This window comes from Nycticebus coucang, chromosome 9 (assembly GCF_027406575.1).
Source record: "Nycticebus coucang isolate mNycCou1 chromosome 9, mNycCou1.pri, whole genome shotgun sequence".
Lineage (NCBI taxonomy): Eukaryota > Metazoa > Chordata > Mammalia > Primates > Lorisidae > Nycticebus > Nycticebus coucang.
Window position 1 is genome coordinate 48,357,468 of NC_069788.1, and position 17,115 is coordinate 48,374,582.

General features: G+C 46.3%; 1 pseudogene; it reads left to right on the plus strand.

Moving 5' to 3' along the window:
- Window positions 1-1,327: 1,327 nt before the first annotated feature.
- LOC128594094 (40S ribosomal protein S6-like) lies at window positions 1,328-2,063 on the plus strand (annotated as a pseudogene).
- The last annotated feature ends 15,052 nt before the right edge of the window (window positions 2,064-17,115 follow it).

The following is a 17,115-nucleotide window of genomic DNA, read 5'->3' on the forward strand; positions in this document are numbered from 1 at the left end:
AGTGGGTCATGACCCACAGGTTGAGAACCGCTGCTCTAGCATGAAAGACGCAGCAAACTCTAAGCTGGGATCCTCTAGTGTTAGAGTCTTTGCCCTGCCCAAATGAGCACTGAATTCTGGAGAGACCATGAGACCTTCTAAGTATTGGGACAATTTAGTGCTGAGTTCTGAATCCAGGAAGTCAGCCTCTGGCCAGGGAGGCTTGTGTCACTGTATCGGATCCACAACTTGCTCTTCTAGTCTTCTGCCTTCTCCTGCTTCCTGGCCTGGTAAATCTCCACTACTTGGTTAGCCCATCCATACCTTCAACCAGATTTTCAAATAAGTATTTTTCCCGTGCTTTTCTAGTTGTACTAAATGGGAGGGGAGCTCCAAATGACCAAGTTGGCAATTGCTTGAAACTAAGTACAGTCTACAATTCTGTAGGACTATGCTACATACCAAGGAGAAGCTCCAGAGGACTGGTTACTTAAGTATGTTAACTTGGAGGGAATAAAAAGAAAATGAGTCCCAAACAGTCTAACCACATCCTTTGTCTGCCCCACTTATATCTACGTAGCTACCTAACAGTTTGACCAAGATTTCCCTGGAACCATTCCATGTGATTGTCTCCTAAAGGGCTTGTTGTTCAGTTCAAAGATCTTAAAGAGTGGAGCCAGCTTTCAACAGCAACTCCTGTCCAGAGGGAGAGATAATGGCCAGAAAGATCCCAATAAAGCTGAAGGTCAGGAGCTGAACTGAGAGAGAAGATTGATAACTGCACTTCATCCCTGCTGAGGCAAGCTGCAACTCCAAGGAATCAAATTTTAGGTATAGAACCCATCACAAAGAAGATAAGTGTTTATCCCCTCTCCCAGCAGAGTGGCTTGCTGTGTGATCTCTACACTGAAGACCTCTTATCTCACCGTACTGGAGAGAATCACTGGAGGCTGGGACTCCTTCTCCAGAGAGACCCTGCTGTGGGCCTGGGCACTCTCTTGCTCAGCATGAAAGTTGAACAAATATTTTCCCTGCTATTTTGAACTCCTAGTCCACCCTTCCCTCCTTGCCTGGCGGTCTAGCAGCCCAACCTCTGCAGAGACCAGAATGTCTGCAGTGTTTCCCTAGGACTGGGCATTGCATGGGCTGCAGCAGTGCAGCTTGAAACAGTGAATCCAGTAGTAGTGCAGAAAGGCACAGGGTGGAGGGTGTCTGGTCTGGCTCTGTGAAAGTTACATACCAAGAGAGAAACTCCAGAGTATTGGCTAATTAAGTATGTTAACTTAGAGGGAATGAAAACAAAATGGAGGCTCTTTTCCATGCCTTGGAGGTGATCAGATACTTCAGGATGAAGCTGAGTATCTCCTTCCCAGCCATTGGCTGCCAGAAACTCAGTGAAGTGGATGAAGAATGCAACCTTCGTACTTTCTATGGGAAGCGTATGGCCACAGAAGTTGCTGCTGATGCGCTGGGTGAAGAATGGAAGGGTTATGTGATCTGAAAAGTGGTGGAAAAACAAACGAGGTTTCCCCATGAAGCAGGGTGTCTTGACCCACGGCCGGGTCTGCCTAGTGATGAGTAAAGGGTGTTCCCATTGCAGACCACGGAGAACTGGAGAAAGGGAGCGCAAGTCTGTGCGGGTGGCACTGTGGATGCCAATATGAGCGTTCTCAACTTGGTTATTGTAAAAAAAGGAGAGAAGGATATCCCTGGACTGACTGACGCTGTGGTATCTTGGTGTGTGGGGCCCAAAAGAGCTGGCAGAATCTGCAAACTTTTCAGTCTGTCCAAAGATGATGATGTTTGCTGATATGTTGTGAGAAAGCCCTAAAGAAACAAGAAGAGAAACTGAGGACCATCAGTGTCTCATAACTCCTTGTGTCCTGCAACATAATCGCTGGTGGTGTATTGCTGTGAAGAAACAGCATAGTAAGAAAAGTAAGGAAGAGGCTGCCGAATATGCTGAACTTTTGGCCAAGAGAATTAGAGAGGCCAAAGAAAAGCTCCAGGAACAGATTGCCCAGAGACGCAGGCTGTCCTCTCTGAGAGCTTCCACGTCTTAGTCCAAATCCAGTGAAAAATAAGATTTTTTGAGTAACAAACGAATAAGATCATATCTCAAAATAAAAAAAGAAAGAAAAAGAAAAAAAGGGAAATAATATCCATCTATCCCATGATTAAATTTTATGTCAATAAATGATAACTTCCAAGAAAAATATCCATGTCTGTAACTTATATACACAGATGTAACGTGGGAGGACGGTCTGGAGATGCTTCTCATCACCTTCACTCCATGAGCCTCAGAGTGTGAAATGAGAACCAGAGATCTGGAATTTGTTAGGAGGCTCTCTGAGAGGAAGTGGAGTGAGTAACATCTACATGAGCAAGTCAGAACAAAGAGTTTCATGTGTGTCCTTATGAAAATGGAATTATTACTCCACTGGCTGAGCGCTACTTGCTGCTCTGCTCCTTGGGGCTGTGATGAGCCAGAAGAAATTCTCAGGTATGGAAGGGGCTGTAAATATGGCTTTGCTCCATCTGACCTTTAGGGATTCTGCTGCAGTGCCACTTCCTGTTCCTGGTGGAGCTGAGGGGACAGGCAGACAGGCAGACAGGTGCAGAGCCCACTGCCTGGCCAAGTGGCCATTTTTCCTGGGTTGGAAGAAGTTAAGAGAAGAGAGGAGGCTGCTGGGAAGCATCAGGAAGGCCAAGAAAGTGCAGGTGACCACAGAGGTCGGAGGCTGGAGACCCAGGGACTCAGCTGTGTTATTCCCCCTGAGACCCAGGGTCCAGGGAAGGTCCTCGTCACCAGGGAGTTTCAGCTGTTGTGACCATCTCTGGACTCCATGTGCCCTGATCTTCCATGAGGATTCTAAACACTGGAGATTAGGTACCTAAGGCACCCAGAACCTGAGTCTCATATTGGATTACAGGTTCCAAGAAGTTCTCTCTCAGGTTCGAAGAAGTTATCCTTCCACTTTATTCATTTCTTGCAAGACCTATAAAATATTAAATCAAACAATCAGACAGAATAAATCAACGTGTAGGGAACAGGGGTGTGTGGACTGATCCTCCCAGTTGTTTGTGCTGGAGGAGGAAGGGGCTCAGCCTCATTCACAGGTGAGAACGGCAGGGTGGCAACATTCAGGACATTGCTCCTGGGTGCCCTGGACCCTGAAGAGAGACCCTCGCTGCAAACAGACACCCTGGAGAGTGACCACATGGTCCCATACTGTCTCTTCCTTCTCTCCTGGGTCCTGGGATTAACTCCCTAATCTCAGCTGAGTAGCATATTGAGAAAGTATTCAAGACCCCCGGGGCCCCTCTCCCCCATGGTCCCTCACAGCATCTTCTCTTCTCACTAGAAATTGGGAGTGTCTACTCTGTAAATACCAGCACAGAGAGGGTGGCCGGGGAAGCCCATTCTGTGCCTCTCCTGTCCCTGATCCTGCTCTCAATATCCTCCCTTCCTGTGGGCTCTGCCTGGGCCTCTTTACTGTCATTCTCCAGGGGTGACAGGGTCCCTGAGACTGATGTACTGCTGACACCTTCTTAAAATATGATGCCGAGGCCTGATGCTAGCAGGGGTGAGGCAGTGGGGGCAGCTTGGGGTGCAGGGAGTCTGTGATTTGAGGGTGGGGGATGGGCTGTCTGTGGTGCTCAGGGTACCAAGACAGAGAGTGGCTGGGCTGAATCTGGTCCCTGTCATTTTCTCCACAGCTTGACAGCTGCCTTGTGTGGACCAGCGAGACAGGAATTTTTCTCCTGTCTGTCCCCTGACTTCTCTCCCCCCAGCTGCTCAGCTGGTGAGTCTGTCTCCTTCCTGCAGAACCTGTGGGAGGGTGTGGGGAGAGGGGTGCACTCCCTGATCCCCCAGAACCTTCTCCACATACACTAATGTCCAGGCTGTGGGTCCCCTTCCCTGGATCACCCTGCCTTTTCTCGGAATGAAATGGTTACAGTGTTTCCCTTGTTACTTACTCACCCTAGAGCCCTCCTGCTCTATTAGTTACTGTTCTCATTTCCTTTCCTTGAAGATGTGGTAAACCACTATTGAGTATTAAGAACACATGGAGGTCAGACTCTCTCCTTGGATTCTGAGTATGTGCTGGGCAGGGGGAGGAGACAGGTGCTGAGTGGGGGGCAGCCTCCCTGTGCTCAGTAAAGTTCCTTCTTCTGTCACTTCTTGCCTATTTGTCTGGTTCTCCCCTGGTGCTGTGACTTGTCCCTGTTCATAGGGGGCAGGTGCTGCTCCAGGTTAGAGCCTCACACATCTCCAGGCTGAGCTGTTCTCCGAGACCATAGAGGTGAAAGGCTGAGAATGGCAGGTCAATCCTGGCCTCAGTTCCTCTCCTTTGTGTGTATTTTTATATTTAGATTTGATCCCCCTCGTTGGGGCTTTACATGAGTATTACTTTGTAGGAGGGCTGAGATCCCTGGGGTCTGGCCGTGCTGTCTCTCCCTAAAGGCCCAGGGCACCTCTGCACATGGCAGAGCCTCAGATGCCCCAAGCTGGCTGTTCCCCCCTTTGCCCTCTCTCCTGCTTTGTTTGTAGAATATTCCTCTTTGTCCCCACATTTTTTGTAGTAAGCCAAGTTTTGGAATTAGCACAGGGAAGAGATTATGCTAGTTCCTGTAGCCTCAATGTAACTTCAAGTGCCATTAACTTATGTTTCAAGAAGCTTTCTTAGAGTTCATATGAAGGGATGTTCCTTTAAGACCCTCCAAGCTGATTAGCAAAACTAGTCTAATGGGAGGCAAACTCTGCAAACAGAGTCTGGCTGTCTGTGGAATGACCTGGAAGGGACCTTGGAAGTGGAAAACAAGATAAGTTAGTGCGCATTTCAGTTATATGATGCACCTGTTTTCTCAGACAAATGGCTGAATAAGTTTTTGTGGTCGCTCTGCATGGCTTCTTTGTACTCTTATCATATTAACCATTGGCTGCCAATTAAGTATATTATTAGAATGTGTACGTGCAGTACCAGCTATATAAGCTGGGAAGAAATAGTTTGTGGAAGTAGAAATAAAGAGAGAGTTGTGGCCCCCTTTATTAATATACAATTTCAAAAGCAGGACCCGTACTCTGCAGCACCGCCCATGCGTGAAAACTTCATGCAACGGTTCCATGACATAATATGTAGAGTCTTAGCAGTTCTTCTTTTTTTAAATGCTGTCATCTTTATTTTTAATTCATAAAAATAGTAGAGGTTTTGTGAGGCAAATTACAGATACGTACACTAGACAAAATCAAAATGAAAACATCACTCTTTAATAACTAGGGGAAAATTTAAGCAATCTCAGTGTCATGACTTTGCAGGCACTGACCATATTTTCTTAACATAAATACCAACATCCAGCCCTCTCTGGAATTGGGCATAAGGTCTAGTCATCTGTGATGGGTGACACAAAAATCTGAATTTGTAACCAATTCCCATATGAATTCATTGTCTTAGAAGACTTTTGTGTTTACTTTTTATTTTTATTTTTTGAGACAGCCTCAAGCTGTCACCCTGGGTAGAGTGCCTTGGCATCACAGCTCACAGCAACTTCCAATTCCTGGGCTTAAGTGATTCTGTTGCCTCAGCCTCCCAAGTAGCTGGGACCACATGCGCCCCCCACAACGCCTGGCTATTTTTGGTTGTAGTTGTCATTGTTTTTTGGCAGGCCTGGGCTGGATTTGAACTCGCCAGCTCTGGTGTATGTGGCTGGTGCCTTAGCCGCTTGAGCTATAGGCGCCAAGCCAGACTTCTGTGATTAAAGGGCAGTTTTCTTTCTTCTTTTTTAGGGTTAAAAGTGTAATTTTATTTAGATGTTACTTGTACATAATCTATAATAAGATATACAAATGGATAAAAACTGTTTAACAGGAAGTTTTGTTTTTTAATATCACTTTAAATTCAATTTATGGGTATTATATATACCCCATGTTTTTCTATTCATGTGCCAAAGATTCAAAGTTTACCAACCCTTTGTTAATCAAAGGATGCAAAATTAAGTATTAATTTTCAATGCCTAACAGTGAAATGTAGCTCCTCTTCTTTATTTTTTTGTTGTTCTTATTAATTTTCAACATGTCCACCAGTATTACTCATAGAAATGGTAATACAATTCTGCAGTTCTCAGAAAACATTTTCAAGCTGAATTTCAGTAATACCAGCAATCACATCAGTTATCTTAGCTGGCAAGTCTTCTAAAGATGGAGGTTTGGTTAAATAAATGTTAGTTTTCATATGTCCCCATAAAAAGAAACCCAATGGAGTCAAATCTGAAGAATATGGAGGCTGAGAATATGGTCCAGCTCTGCCAATCCATCTGTTGGGGAATTTCTCAAGTAGAAACTGTCTGACATGCAAAGTGACCAGGGGCACCGTCTTGTTCAAACACTGTATTCTCTACCAGTCCTAATCGTACAAGCTGAGGAATAAATTAATTTTGCAGCATTTCTAAATAGCTAGAACCATTAACAACACACCCTTCAAAAAAGAATGGTCCTATGACTTGATATCTTTTCCCTAAAGCACACCACACGTTAACTTCAGGAAAATGTCTTCCATGTTCAACAGACTCATGTGGATTTTCAGTTCCCCAAATACAGCAATTATGCTTGTTGACCTTGCCACTAAAGTGGAATGTTGCTTCATCAGAGAACATTAAATTACTCAGAAATGCATTATTGTTGCTAAGTTTTTCATTGAACAGGTGACAAAGTTAGTGATGCATGATGATCCTCTTCCAACAACATTTGTTGTGCTCATATTTTGTAGTACGCTTTCATGTGGAGTCTTGTCTGAGACTTTGAAAGCCTCAGCTCTAGGGATGCCTGTCTTCATGACTTTCTTGGACTTGCAAGCTTTCTTCTACAGATGCTACCGTTTCTTCAGTAACATGTGGCCTTCCAGACCATGGCTTATCATCAACAGAACCTGTTTCTTTAAATTTTTCATCCATTTGGATATGGAATTCCTGTGTGGTGCTGCTTTCTTGTAATGGGTTCTAAATCTTCTTTAGACAGCAAGGGTAGATTTCAATTCAACCATCCAAAGAATACAATTTACTTTCTCTTCTAGTGAAGCCCTGGGTCAACAGTGATTCCCAAGAGTTACTGGAACAATCAGTGAATTCAGACTTCAGAAGGGATGGCTGCGGATCCTCTCCTGTCTTAACGGTTCTTTTTCTTTCTTTCTTTTTTTTTTTCCCCTAGCTCACAGCAACCTCAAACTTGCTGGGACTACAGTTGCCCGCCACAATGTCCAGCTATTTTTAGAGATGGGGTCTCGCTCTTGCTCAAGACCAAGGCTGGTCTTGAACTTCCGACTTCAGACAATCTACCCCATAGGCCTCCCAGAGGGCTGAGATAACACATGTGAGCCACCGCGTGCGGCCTGTCTACGTCTGGCCTGTCTAAGCTGTTGTTGATGAACATGCTGTGATCAGTCAAGGCCTGGCAGGAGAGAGCTTCAGGAACTGTAACAGGAAGCTGTTTTGATCTCTGAGCTGGACGTGATGGAGAAAGGAGCAGCGTGTAGAACTCGCAGCCCTCTGTATCTGAGTGAGGGGCAGCCCAGTCTGTTTCATGGGTTAGGGAGAGTAATGCTATGGTTACAGAATAAAAACCCTGAATTTACTGCTGCTGATCTGCTGACAGTTCTCAGCAGAAGAGTTTATGGAGAGCTAGAAGGCCCCCCACAGACAGCCTGAGAGGGCGCCCATCCTGTGATGACGTCTGGTGCCTTGGGCAGACCACCCTCATGGCTGTTCCCCATCCTGGGCTTCACCCTCTCATCTCTGCTGGAGCTGTGCTGGGTCTCAGGCCCTCTTTTCCTAGTCTCATTATGAAGGGTGGGGTGCGGTTGGCAGCTCCCCTCTCATGCTGGTGCTTTACAACAGAGCCCTGTTGTCTCAATGGTGCCGTGACCCCAGGAAGGGGAGAGGAAAGGGGGTGAAGGGCATCACTGTGGGCTTCAGCATCATGGCCCAGGGGCTCTCATGTTTTGGGGGGGCTTCCTTTGCATAAAGCAGAGGCAAATGGATGAGGGCAGTTAGGGAGCCGTGATGAGGACATCCTGACCCCTGCTTTCATGGACTGTACTTCTTAAAATATCAGAATAAACCCTCCCTCTCTGCTCCAGGGGAGGTTTCTGCCTCTCTCGGTGCACCTTAGGACACTCACATGGCCATTTCACAGGAGCGTCTCCCTGATCAAATACCCATTCTGACAGCATCCTCAGGGCACTCGCACCTGGCAAGTGGCTCCAGAATCAAGAACCCTGTAGGGCTGAGCCCGCATGGTCAGTGGGAAATCTGGAAGGGCGGTGGAATCTCATCCCCTGCCCAGATGCCTGCAACCCTGATTCTGTGAATCTTTTCCTTCCCTGTGCCAGACATGTGTCACCTTCACTGAGGTCTTTTTCCCTTATTTCTGCCAAACACATGCCCTTCCCTGTGCTCTCAGTAGCAAATTAGGGGCCTTGGAAGTCTCGATTGTCCATTGTTTCTTCACTGTTTCTTTGTTGAAGTGTCTGCCTTTCTTAAGAGAATCCTGGTCACTCCTTTCAGGTTTCTATGGGTCACTCAGTCTCTTGGCTCATGTGTGTCCCTGGAGTTGGAAGCAGACACCACTGTCTACCAACAACTACTGATCATTTGGGAGCATGGCCTGTGAGGGGCACCCCCTCAGTTGGGCAGTTGGACCCCACTTGGGGTGCCCTGAGGACAGTCCCTCCTCCCAGCACGCAGTAGTGGAGCCATGCAGAGGGCAGCCCAGCCCCCAGCCTCCCAGGGAGTGGGTGGAAGGGGGGATTGGAGTGATGATCACCCTCAGGCCAGGGGTCAGCCAATGCTCACACCCAGGGACTGTCCCCTTGAGAGCCCCTACCCCTAAGGATGGCACTGAGAGGAGATATCACCCCAGGATTTGGCCTTGGGGCCATGTCCCTGCTGGTGGGCACCAGACCCATGAGGGAGGAAGTCATGTGGAAGGTTGTGGTTTGGAATCCTCCTGGCTGCTCCCTGGACCCACCCAACTCTGCCCTCCTGGATCCCCTCTGAGATCTCAGCTCCTCTTTGAGCACACGCTGAGTATTTGGTCTGGGCTGGTAGTTAGTCTTGGCAGCGTTTACACTGGGTTTGGGCTGCACATTCCAACAAGCCAGCTGTGACCCTCTCTGGGTCAGGGCCTGGGGGCCATGTGCTGCAGTGCCCTCCCCCCAGCAGTACTAGGGGGTCTTCCGCATCTCACATTCCAGTGCAAACCCACAGGGAGAGGTTCAGAGAGCGGGGTGATGACAGTCCTCTCCCCATACTGCACAATCTCAGTTATTTTTCTTTTCTTTTTCATACCCATGAGGCTCGATGATCCATCACCCAGGGTGCTGTGAGGTGCAACTTTGGAAAGCAAGGGAAGCAGGGGTGACACTCTCACCACACAACCCCAGTTCACACTGGGCAGAGAGAGGCAGGCACTCACACACATGTGCACACACTTAAGCTAACACACCACACACACACACACACACACACACTCATGTACAGTCTAACACACACTCGCCCTGGAGACTGACAGTGTCCCACACCTTGACAACCACGTGCTCTCCCTGGGGATTTGTGAGGCTGGAGACAGGAGCACCTGACAAGGCAGCACCCAGAACCACCCTTGGGACAAGGGCTGAGGGAGTGTGGTCTTATCTGTCAGACACGGGGATTCCTGTTCAAGGATCCTGTGGACTGTGCTGCTGTGAGGAGAGCGTGTGTCTGTGTCTCTGGACTGAAGTCTGAACTGGGGTGGCGGGGATAGGCACTGGGAGCCGAGAGTTGGGACTAGGCCTAGAGCTGCAGGGGTGGGGCTGGTACAGGGCGGGATTGAGGGGATCCCTCCAGTACAGATTCTTCTCATGTCCTCCACCCCTGCCTTTGGTACCACTTACCCTGGGAGGGGACTTCATCTTCCCAGCCCCTGGAGCTGGTCTTCTTTTCTGGCCTTGCCTTGGGGCTTTGGGAGCAGCACCCCCTCAGAGCCCTGGGACTCTAAGGACCAGGAGGGCAGGAGGTGAAGGCAGCAGCCCCAAGAGAGCCAAGGCAGACGGAGGACCAGGGCAGGCAAGGCAGAGAGCTGTCTGAGTAGCCAATAGCCACCAGGAACTGGCTCCCTCCAGGCCCTGCCCAGGCCTGTTCTCTGCCCTCTCTGCTGCCCCCACCTCGCTCCCAGCCTGGCCCCAGACAGAGTCCAGAACAGCTCCTGCTTCTGATATGAAAAATGTTCCTGCCAGTTGAGGCAGAACTTGCTGGAAAACACTGATGCCAGCCAACCACAGGCGTGTGTCTGTGTCTCTCAGCACCGTGTCTTTTCTCACTTACTCCCGTCCACTCCGCAAGGCAGGAATTACCCCACTCATCTGCGGTTGAGGAACCTGCCTCAGATGGTTTCATTCAGGGCTCACTCATTGGCAGGTGTCTTTTGGGCAAGCTCAGGGTCAGGTGTGTTCAAGGCTGCACAGCTGGTTGGTGGGAGAACCCGTGCACCTGACTTAAAAGCTCATGCTCACTGCCCTGGTCAAGCACTGATTTCCTCTCTCTTCCCTTTTCCTCTTTTCTTGCTTGCCTAGAATGACCTTTTTTTGTCCCTGTTCTGCATGAATGTTGGAGGGGTTTTCCTTCCCTCCTAAGTCTGGCAACTTTGTATCACTGTCACCTAGGTTCCTGACATGTGACAGGGACACCAGTGTCAGGCTTTGCCAGACTGGTGCGCCTCCCTCAAGAGTTCTTAAAGAGAAGCCCTGTGCACACCGTGTGTGTGTGTGTGTGTGTGTGTGTGTGTGTGTGTGTCTGACCCTGTGTAGAGATTTTGGCTTCCTGCAGGGTGCTGTAAGTGGTGCCCTGTGGGGAGTGGAGGGCACAGCCTCAGGCTTATGGGCAGAGGTGTGTCAAAAGGGAGTGGATGGCCCTAGTTTAGATCATCTGGGAGAAGAAAAGCGCTGAGACAGGAGAACGTGCCTGAGAAGGCAGGATTGCTGGAGAGTACAGCTGCTGGCCCGTTAGCTGTGGCGACATCACTCTGGAGTGGGAGGGAATGTGGCCTCTGCCATGGTGGCAGGTCCAGGAACAAGGCAGGGAGAGCTTCCTAGAGATCAGTGGTTCTCACAGTTGGGGGCTGAAGAAATGCAGATGAGGACAGAGACCTCACGTTTCCAATTATCTGACTTGTTCCCACTTGGTGGAAAAAGAACCAAAAACATTTGTGAAATATTTAGGGGAGAGGGGCTTTCCCTTTTGTCTGTTAGTGATACGGTTATGTGTGACTCGTTCTTGAATTGCCGTGTATTACAAATGAGATCCAAAGTACTACAGTTACAGACATGTGAAAGTCTCCAGTGTAAGGTTAAGGAACACACCACCAACTAACACTGAAGCTAAACTAACTGTATTGGGAAATTAGCACCTACTGAGACAAAATGCCAACAAATGGGACTCCTGGAAGAAAATGTGAATGATGTAGTAACAAGTGTCCTTGAAACCTGGACATTCCAACCATCTAAGTTTCTTCTTAGGTTATGAACTCTGCAATGGGCTGACCCCCAATAATTTACAGTGGGTCATCTTAAACCATAACTTAAAATAGTTGTTGGCTTTGATCATGTGTGAAAATTAAGGAAATTGATGGATTTGGGGTCAATTCAAATACTGAATGAGCTGTGGATCTCATAAGCATAAAAATGAAGGAATGAAGATATGTAAACTGGATCACCTGGTGCTAAGTAACTGTGTATATTCATTTCCCTTCTGTTATTCCTGAGTCATCAGAGAGTTTTAATGAGATGAGAATTCTGGCCTGGCCTCTGCAGGAGGGGCCTGTCTTCAGCCAGGGTCAGGCAGGGGATTATGGTCAGCACCATGCACATGGTCAAGGGGCAGCAGTGCCCCCTGTGGCAAGTGTCCTGATGGCCCCTTCAGTATTGCATCCTACCCAGGGGTTGGCTGGGCCAGGTGACTGATGTTCATCCTACTCAGGGGTTAGCAGGGCCAGGTGACTGATGCAAATCATTGTCTCCTTCATGGGAAACTCTTAAGGGGATGGAGGCTGAGGGATATTGAATTCCACCCTTTAACTTAAAGTGAGAGCTTATCAAGTGTCAGAGACCCTGCTGGGCATTTATTGTTCGTATCACAGGTGACCTGCACAGCACCCCTTCAAGAGAGCTCTTTTTATTTCAGATTTTTTGCATATAGATGTCCAGTTGTTCCAGCACTAATTATTCTAAAGACTTTCTTTTCTCTGTTGTATTGTCTTTGTCCCTCTGTCACAGTCAGCTGACTCTGTTTATGTGGGCGCATTTCTGGGCTCTCTATTCTGTTCCTTTGATCTATTTGTCTATTCCTTGACCAATGTCACACTGTCTTGATTACTGTGTATAACTTTATAGTAACTCTCCAAGTCCTTTATTGCCAGTCCTCTGGCTCTATTCCCCTTGTATCTTGTTATACATGGATAACCTGTTTCTATTACCTCATTGTGTAAGCTTTGGAATCAGCTTGTAAATATCCAGATAATTACTTTGTGGGAATTTTATAGGGAGCCTGTTGAGTGGTAAGAACCAACATCTTTCAACTATTGAATCTTTGTAGACGTGAACATGGAATATTTCTCCATTGATTTAGTTCTTCGCTTTCTTTCAACAGTGTTTTTACAGTTTTTCCTCACAGAGATCCTACACATATTTCATTAGATTTATAGTAAATATTCAATTATGGGGGATGCCAATGTAAATGACATAGGGTTTTTAATTTCAAACTCCAATTGATCATTGCTAACACAAGGAAAGCCACTGCCTTTGTACATTAAATTTGTGTCCTGCAACCTTGTTAGGATTGGTGACATTTTTGTTGATTCTGTCCTATTTCAACATAGTTGTCATGTTACCTGTGAACAAAGAGTTTTCCTTTTTCCTTTCCAATCTGCACACCTTCCGTTTCCTGTTCTTGTCATTACATTAGCTCAGCCCCCCAGTAGGATGTTGAAAGGCGTTGGTGAGAGGGGACATCCCTGCCTTGCTCCTGACTGGAGTGGGGAAGCTTCTAGTTTCTCACTGTTAAGTATCAAGTTATCTGTAGGTATTTTGGTAGGTATTCTTTATGAAGCTGAGGAAGTGCCTCTGTACTCCTAGTTCACTGTGAGTTTTCTTTTCATGAGTGGGTAGTAGATTTTCTAGAACTGCAGAAACTATTTCTTCTCCATCTATTGATATAATAATGCAGTTTTCATCTTTGGCCTATTAGATGATGAACTACATTAACTGATTTTGAAATGTTGAACCAGCTTCGCATACCTTAGATAAATCCTAGGTAGGATCATGGAGTATAGGTTTTTTATAAACCGTGGATTCCATTTGTTAATATTTGGTTGAAGTTTCTTTTAATCAGTGCTCATGCACAATATTGGTTTGTAGTTTTATTTTCTGATTTTCACATTAGATTCATGCTGGCCTCATGAAATGCAATAAGGTGTGTTGTCTCTGTGTCTGTCTTATGGAAGAAACTATAGAGAACTGGCATAATTTCTTCCTGACATGTTTGGTACAATTCACCAGTGAACTCATTGGGACCTGGTACTGTTGCTGTTTGCCTCCACTGACTTCCTTAAAACGTGGCCAAAGCAAAGGAGGTCAGTGTGACAAATAGAGATTCTCACACTCGTCTACTGCCAGGGCCACAGCTGATGAGGCTCAGAGAGGCGAACACCCTCAGCAGCGTAAAGAGGGAGAATGCCGCCGCTCTGAAATCTCTGCAGGCCTTTTGTTATGTTTCACAATCCCTTACAATACAGCATGCGTTGATTTATCATGATTATTTAGGAGTCAAGAAAACTATGTCCCTACGTGTGACATACGGATGGTCTTGTGTAAGACCTAAGGGGAATACTGTGTAGAAGTGGACAAAGGGTCTGGGTTAGAATTAACTTTTAAAAGAGAATACATATTGTAAAAGATTGTCTATTCTATTTAGCCCAAACACCTGCTTTCTTAATCTAATCTTAACTCATGATTAAGTTAATCGTTTCTTTTTTTATTTGTTGGGGATTCATTGAGGGTACAATAAGCCAGGTTACACTGATTGCATTTGTTAGGTAATGTCCCTCTTACAATTGTGTCTTGCCCCCCCAGAGATGTGTCACACACTGAGACCCCGCCCCCCTTCCTCCTTCCCTTTCTCTGCTCTTTCTCAATCTTTTTATTTTTGTTGCTGTTTTCAGCTTTCAATATAGGGAGCCAGGATGTTGCTATTTTGAACTCCTTACAAATGCTTTACGGCATTTTTCTTTTATGATATTTCTAGTCTGTCCCTACATGGTGCTTTCTGTTTTGGAATATCATTAACTATTGATTCAATTTCTTTATTAGGCTATCTAATTCATTTCACCTTTTTTAATTAAAAAATTGTGGGAAATAACATTAAATTTACTGAAGAGTTACAAAGTGAAGACACACAGTTCCCATAGACCCTTCACCCAGCTTGCCTTAATATCAACATTTATAAACAATCATGTGGTGGCTAAACATCTAAGAAAGTAACATTGGCATGATACCATGAGCTGAAGTCTGGATTTTATAGTCTCTTCAGGTTTTTTTTTTTACTATTTTTCTTCTTTGTAGCAGAATAAAATCCAGGGCGTCTTAATGGATTTCATTGTCATATCTCTGTAGTCCCCTCTGACCGGTGAGTGTCTCAGTCATTACCTGTATTCATGACCGTGAAAGTTCTAAACAATATTGGCCAGATAATTTGTAGATGGTCACTCTGTTTTGGTGTATCTAATGTTTTCTGATTAGTTTAGGGTTATGGACTTGGTAAGCACATTGTAGAAGTGACGTGCACTTTTCATCACACCATTTCAGGGGTCCAAGATTTCAACATGACTTTGATCATTTGGTTAACCCTTCCCAATCCAATTTTTCTGCCACTGGATTACTCCCCAGCTGTTAATTGATTTTGTGTTGGAAAAGAGGTTGGTGGAGTACTTGTAATTATCCTACAACTGTAAGAGAAAAACATAAATATGAACTCATCTGATGATCTTATTGTCTATTTTATTTTATTTATTTATTGATTTATTGATTGATTGAGACAGAGCCTCAAGCTGTCACTCTGAGTAGAGTGCTGTGGCATCACAGCTCACAGCAAAACCTTCAACTCTTGGGTTTGAGCGATTCTCTTGCCTCAGCCTCCCAAGTATCTGGGACTACAGGCACCTGCCACAACACCCGGCCATTTTTTGACTGTAGTTGTCATTGTTGTTTGGCAGACCTGGGCTGGATTCGAATCCACCAGCTCTAGTGTATGTGGCTGGCACCTTAGCTGCTTGAGCTACAGGTGTGGAGACTTATTGTCTATTTTAGGTTGCACAAAATATTTAAAGTGTTTTTTTAAAAAATTTTGTTTATAAACACAAATAAAATCATGTTGGTGAGGTCCAACATAGGATCAGATAGGGTTAAGGAAGTGTCTGCCCAGTTTTTCTTCTGTACAGTTACTCTTTATTCCTTTTTATACTCTATCCTTTTAAGCAAATCAGCAAGCCCAGCCCACATTCAAAGTGGAGGAAATTAAGCTCTACTTCCTGATTTAGAGACTTTCATCATATATTATGTAGAATTCTTCTCTAGGGAAGATGTTCCCCTTCTCCCCTTTTTATTTATTAATTCAATCATTTGTGTATTTCAGTAGGACATATATATTTATTTTACATTTAGGGTTGTATGTCAATACTATTATTCCTTTTTTTTTTTTAGAAACAGAGTTTCATTTTGTCAACCTCAGTAGAGTGCTGGGGCATCACAGCTCACAGTAACCTCCAGCTCTTGGGCTTAGGCAATTCTCTTGTGTCAGCCTCCCGAGTAGCTGGGACTACAGGCGCCTGACACAAAGCCCAGCTGTTTTTTGTTGCAGTTTGGCCGGGGCCGGGTTTGAATCCACTACCCGCAGTATATGGGGCCAGCGCCCTACTCACTGAGCCACAGGTGCCGCCCAATACTATTATTGTTTTGTGAATTATTCTGGCTCTGTCCATAGGGAGCTTTTTCATGCTGGCTCCTTTGTCCCTTTGACTCCCACCCCAGTGTTTTGGGGAAAGGAACACGCCCCTGCTGGCAGTACATGATTTTCCCTGCTCATCTTGCGTTTCCTTAAACAGCTATTTTTTCTAAGGAGCTCTGCTTCCTTTATTGTAGAATGATACGTAAAAAGCAAGATCTGCACGTGGGTTCTGTTTCCACTTTACCAAAGAGGACACAGAGGTCCCAGACCAGCTGGAGCTCACATAGGGAGGTCCGTGGGTCTCACTCCTTCTCCATATCAGAGCTTGTCCAGAGCAGCCTGTGACACCCACCTCACAACTCTCCACGCCTGGCTTTATTTCCTAAAGCTCCTGTTTTGCCAGCCTGCTGGGATTAACCATTAATGTTATTTTCTAATATTTGGAGATTTTCTCAAAAAGAAATTTCACATTTCACTAACAAGTTTCACTTAGAAAATTTCCCAGAATAGACCAGAAGAAACAGACAGCAGAGGGAGGGATCTCATACTTTTCTTTCCTGTGAAATGTTTTTCTTTTCCTGCTGTTCTGTCCATGTCTCTGAGCCTGGGACTGGATGGCTCCCCTGTGCTATGAGAGAAAAATAGATGTGGAAACATCTGCCTACTTCATCTCCCTCAAATCTTCAATTTCTGCTCTGGCTGTGCCCGTTCTCCCTCCTCAGTCCCTGGCCCAGGAGTCTTTCCTTTCTTCTAGCCCCAGTGAGAGCTCAGACTCTCCCATAGGGCTGGCTCCTCAGTGGGAAGTGAGCTGTTACCCCTGGGGTAGAAGAGGAGAGAGAGGGCAGGGCCTGAGGCTGGGCAGAAGGTGCAGCAGGAATGCAGGAGGTTAGAGCCAGGAGGACTTCCCGTGAGGGGAACGTGGGAGTGATCAGAGGGTGACCAAGGACATACCTGCCAGGTCCACTTAGGAGGGAGGGAAGGGCCTGGGGTACAGGGGCAGAGAGTGGGGCTGAGGCTGCAGGAGATGCGCCCCCCTCCTCCCTGGTCCTCTGACAACACTTTACCCCGGTCACACTGAGGGGCCCCTCTGGGCCCATGGGCTCAACCAGG